This window comes from Lipophrys pholis (assembly GCF_963383615.2).
Source record: "Lipophrys pholis genome assembly, chromosome: 16".
NCBI classification, from domain to species: Eukaryota; Metazoa; Chordata; class Actinopteri; order Blenniiformes; family Blenniidae; genus Lipophrys; species Lipophrys pholis.
The window spans coordinates 6,834,083-6,840,082 of NC_137634.1; the positions used below are offsets into that span (position 1 = coordinate 6,834,083).

Genomic DNA, 6,000 nt, shown 5'->3' on the forward strand with positions numbered 1-6,000 from the left:
AGAACACCAGAAATTCACCTCCTTTTACGATTGCAACAGGTTTTACCTGCAAACATTTGTTGTTCTGGTCCTATAAAGGCCACGTTTGCATGAGAGCAATGTTTGTTTCACCTTTTCTGTTTCTGTTATATATATATATATATATATATATATATATATATATATATATATTTTTTATTTTTTTGTAATGATAGGTTTCATAAGTTAAAGTTTTTAAGATAACTGAAATGTGGTGAGCAGGACTGTTGCAGTTCCTAATGGGTTAAAACAAATGGTAACCTCTATCTATACTCCTTTAAAAATCAGAACAAGAAAGAAAAGCTGGTCACAATGACTCCTGTTTACCGCTGCTATAAGACAATGAACGTCAATGACTTCATTTAGAGGCAAGTGTGCTGAATCTTGCAAAAAATGTTGCACAAATTAAAAGTGCCTTTGTCATGTTTTCAGTGGAAAGATGCTCTACTTCCATAAAAAAGAAGCTGCATTCAATATGGGATCTCCAGCTGAGCACAAAAATATGTTCTCAAGTAACAAATGTGATCTCTGATGATCGAACCAGAATAATTTGAATGAGGGAGTTGTGCAACTGTAGCAGCGGCTCCAACAGTCTTTCATCAAACAATAGAAGATGATTTGTTCGGTTCATAATGTACTTGTTGAAAGTGTTTTATGTAGTTCTGCCAAGCACTTTTATTCCCTAAATGGCCGGGGTGTGCATTCACATGAGATCGTTCCGGATTCCTTCGTCCCTGCCAAAACTACAGCACTACAATTCATCTGTTTGTGGGTTTTTCTTCCTGTAACAAATTACAGACGGAGCAGAGAATTTGCCCAGAAATGAGATCAGTGACAATCAGAGAAATTATCATCTATCTGGAGGTTACATTTTCCCTATGTGAGTGCAGCTTCAGTGATTAATCTCACTCCTCTCCAGCACGTAAATGGGAAAATGATGGGAGCACACCACGACAGAGAACGAATGAGCCAAGTAAAATTCTTGGAAGCAGCCAATATGACAAAAAAACTCTTAAGTACTGCAAGAGCACTCCCCAACCTTAAAATATTCAATTTCTTCACTTTATCCAACAACTTATGCTCGGTTGTGCCGGATGAGGAAAGCAAGTGCGTGTGCTTTTCTCTCCATCTGTATTAACCCAGCGTGGCCTTCTCCTTGTCCTGCTTTGTTCCCCTTCTCATCATCCTTCACTCCGCGGAGCCATGCTGTAAATTTCCCCTCAGAGCTCATTGGTCATGACTGACACGATCACAGCAGAGGCTCAAATATACTGTATGAAGACGGCTCTTGTGATTACTTGTTGTCAGCTGTTATCATTATCATCATCGCACAGTTGCCTTTGTGCCTCAGTTCTATGGCGGATTGACCGGCGTGGTGGATCTCAGCTCGTATTGACATCTCAGAAACGAGCCTCTCTGTGAGACCGAGTGCTCTGACTGTGTGTTCAAACTGTAAGGGAGTGGAGGATGAGCCTGTTATTTACCAGTCCTTTCTGAAACATGTTGTGGATAAAAAACTTTTTTTTACATTAATTTATGGACGGAAATAAAAAAACGGAGAGACGACAACAACAAAAAAACAAAGAGTGCTCTTCCTTAACACAATGGGAGACATTACTCTAATTTATTTTGTAATCACTGGAGATACTTTGCATTTTACTGCATCATGCCTCGCAGTGCCTCGAGGAAGAATAATGCAAATCCCTGCAACAATCTGCCTCTTGTCTTTGCTACATGTTTTGTTTGACTGCACTCGCATGCAGGACGCAAAGAGGAGCAATCACAAACAGATTCTCTAATCACTTCGCCTCAGATGGAGCAGGTTCACCAAGTCGCGAGAGCGCGGCACATCCATCTGTAGCTCTCGGATAACAAAATCTGCCCTCCCTGACACATTCCCCTGCTGGACAATAAATCTGGAGTTTGCTTCCCCTCCAACGAGCAGCCATTTACTGTGGGAAAACGGGAGGGGGTGGGGTGTTTGAGCTCTGTGTACCGTATGTCTCCAAAGATGAAGAAACTGGCTGAGAAAAGTCATTTACTTGTGGTCACACTCGTGAGGCTGGGGAGTCATCGCATTATGAGGCCGGTGGCGTGCAGGCTGCGAGGAGCTACAGACGACTGTGCATTACATCAAATGAGAGGTGTGGTGAAAACATCTATGTGTGATGGGCAAAAGGAAGGGAAGCCTTTTAGTAAAAAAAAAAAACGAAGAAATAAAAGAGGCATCTCAGGCATGCAGAAGACAGAGCCGAGTGGAGAGGAGTCGTCTTCAGCATGAGTGACATCTTGTAACCTGGGCCTGGATGATGTCCACTAATTAAAGCCAGAGCGCGCCCCCTGACTTTGGCTGGCTGCAGAGCATAAAAAGATGAAGCGAGAATATTCAGGCAATATCATAACTCTCCCCGATGTGAACTGTGTGCATGCCAAACCTGCCTTTTAAAACCCACCCCCCAATTCCGCTATTTAAATACTCACCACCAGATGTGTGTTTACCAGGGAAACGGCTAATTACCACCTCATACACACACACACACACACACACACACACACACACACACACACACACACACACACACACACACACACACACACACACAGACACAGAGGCATGACAAATAATCCTTTTTTTTTAAGAGCAGCTAGTGCCCGGCACGAGGAGGACACACCGTCCAGCATCGCCGCTGGATGGAAACCATTCGTTTCCCGCGGGCACAATGTAAATTCTGTGTGAGTGTGATGTCTTCTTTGTTTGTGAATGTGTGTTGACCCAATTCCACATGATTTTCCAGGGGGAGTTGCATGTACTCCTGCATTGGGGAAGGACATGTTTTTTTTTTTAGATTTGCATAATTGAAGCTGTTTGTATCTGATGTTATGGGGATGTCTTAACAGCCGGACATGGCTCAGCATGTGTGTCCACTGACACCCCATGAATGAGAGAGAGAGAGAGAGAGGGAGAGAGAGAGCGAGAGAGAGAGCTATTTCTCCCCCTTTCTCTTTAATGAGACAGACTTATGCCTGCTCATTATATGGTGCAGAAAAACCGCACAGCTATATTGAGTTTAAATAATTTACAGAAACAAATGAGTTGAAATGTTTATCTTGTACACACACACACACACACACACACACACACACACACACACACACACACACACACACACACACACACACACACACACACACACACACACACACGCAGAGCCTTCATGTCCGTCAAACTTATCAGTTCGGGGGAAGGTTATCAGGAACAGCGCTGAACAGCCTTTTTTTGTTTACTGGTGGTGTCATTGAGTGGAGAAACGCAGACAGCGTTCAGACCCCCGCAGCTTTGACGCGTTTCATTCTCTCTCTCTCTCTGAATGTCCAAGGTTAACTTAGCCTCGGATCAACAGTCTTGTCACAGGTTGCGGTAGCTCGTGTCTGACGTGGATCATTTTATTTCATTTATTATTTGGGCACGCGGGGTGGTCAAAGCACTAGGCGCGGGTGATGTATTATCATTAAGGAAGACGTCGCGCGCGCATTAAGGAAAAGTCACAATTATCCCTCCAGCTCGCTCAGTGTCGCATTGTGGTGCGCCTCCGCTGTCCTGAGAAGTCGACTCCAGCGGTTAACAGGGCCATTGTCACAACTGCGTTCACACAAAACATTAAAAAGAAAGAAGAAGGCTTTTTTGGGGGGTACATTTGTTGCTCACACTGCCCAACACAACACTTAATTCCCAGGCGGAGTCTTGAGCGCAATACGCATCCAGCCGCCGCCGCCGCCGCCGCATCCTCTGGCCAGCATCACTCCAGAGGAGCGGGGAGAGAAAGACCTGTTAAGCCATCAATTATACTGCGGTACACACACAAACAGCAGTTGTTGCATGTGAATGAAACATTGCCACTGAGCACATTTAGAAGCGGCTCCGGTTATTGTCCTGGCGGCGACGCGTGCGAAACCAACTGAGACGCACCACAGGTAAAGACAGCAGCATTTAAAAAAGATAAATGATAATAAAAAAAAATTAATTCTCACCAGCAGCAATAAGGGGTTGTGTTCCCGCTGTTTCTTCTCTCTCCCGCCTGGGTTTCCTTGAAGTTAATGCTGTTCTGATGTGAGTCCTCTCTCAGCTGTTATTCTCCGCTGGGTTTGGACCTTCTTCTTGTTGTTATTTATTTTTCTTTTCTTTCTTTTTCTTTCTTTCTTTCCAGCGGTGAAATAATAGGGGGGGGGGGGAAATCGGCGTCCTCTCGCACAGCTCTGCCCTCTTCAAACTAACCTTCCCGCCCCCCTCCTTCTACCCATCTCAGATTGGCGCCGGGCAGGAGGGGCAAACCCTGAACCCGAGGGCTGCGTTACAGGCGGTGATCTGTCACGCAGATTAATGCCCGCATGGACGTGCGGTGGAGGCTGTGCAGGAGGGCTCACTCTCAACCGACCGGCTTGTCAGTGATGCTCCCGACAGCTGGAAGGGACTCTTTCTCTACCCCCCCCCACACGTACCTCCTCCCCCTCCAACACCCCCTACCCTACCCTACCCGTGCGTTATTGCACAACAGCCTCCCAGGCGAGAGGAACAGCAGTGAGTGGGCCCACTTATCCAGCGGGCTCCGGAGGTCTGCGCACTGACGCAGGTGCCCAAGGTCCAAGCACGACCGACAGAGACGCCAAGCCTAAAAGCTGCTGCTGACAGTGATATAGCAATCTCATCTGAGTCATTGCAGTAGTAGGAAATGAGAGCAGATCATCCACACTCTGTGACCTTGGGGTGGCATGGTCTAATGGGAGGAGGAGGAGCTTTGGGGAAAAAAATGTATAAATAAAGTAAAGTAATATATATATATATATATATATATATATATATATATATATATATATATATATGGGCTGTGGATGAGAATAATGAGACACCTCAGCCTTGTCTCAGAAAGTGCACAAGGTGCCCTTGCGCAAGGCGTATAATGTCACCTCTAACCCTTGCTCATGCGCCAGCAAATAGTACAAGACTGCGCTCGCACCCTGCCAACTCCCAGGTGTGTTTGTGCGAGAAGCAAACGGTACGACCCGCTTCTGTTTTCTGTAGCAGATTAAATATATCACAACTGTCAAGAACAGACAGATGAGAGTGACCTGCCAATCAGGTTTCGGCTTACATTTCAATGACAAATTACAGCTGCAGGCGTTCAAAAATTGATGCGCTCGCTTCCTGACGAGAACATCTTTGGGGCTCTAATTCCATCCTGGTAAATGCTCCCGATTCTCTTCCAAATGTCTTAATAGCACACATGCCATTTCCATGTATTTCTGGGCTAAAAGACAACCATCTAGACAAGCATGGAAATCCAAAATGCTTCTTTCAGTTTTGCAGAATGATCGCAAGCGACAGAGCTGTGCAGAGAATTCCTGTGGCAAATGCCTGAATTATGTCTTGTTCTCTCAAAAACTTCGTCTTTGATAAATAAACCTTTCAGGCACTTTTGAGCAATTTATTGCACATTATGTAACACACATACACACAAACACACACACACACACACACACACACACACACACACACACACACACACACACACACACACACACACACACACACACACACACACACACACACACACACACACACACACACACACACACTGCATTGCAGTGGGGCAGCAAATTCTTGATTTAACTGGCCAGCCCGAGAGAATAGAAAAAAGAAACACGTAACAAAAAATACTTATGATCTAAGTTCATTATACCGTCAACATACTGAAATTTCAGGTGAAACATGCATCCTTGGGATGATGCCGTAATACTTCTCAAGAAAGCAAAACTGAGCAGGAGAAAAATGATAAAAGAATACAGGTTGTTGCTGTTCCCTTACAATCCATCCGTCCACCATCTACACACGAAATTAGTGTTGCATGGCTGTAGTCGATCCCGGCCCTCCATAAGTGAAGACAGGATACATCCTGCACAAATCATCAATCCATTATAATACAAAAT

General features: G+C 45.0%; 1 protein-coding gene across 1 annotated transcript in view; it reads right to left on the bottom strand.

Annotated features, from left to right (window-relative positions):
* gabra3 (gamma-aminobutyric acid type A receptor subunit alpha3) overlaps positions 1–4,472 on the bottom strand; it is a 111,486-nt gene extending 107,014 nt beyond the window's left edge. The window contains exon 1 of the mRNA XM_080483680.1: positions 4,048–4,472. The gene's annotated coding sequence lies outside the window, so the exon portion shown is untranslated. The remainder of the gene's footprint in view (positions 1–4,047) is intronic.
* Positions 4,473–6,000: the final 1,528 nt, after the last annotated feature.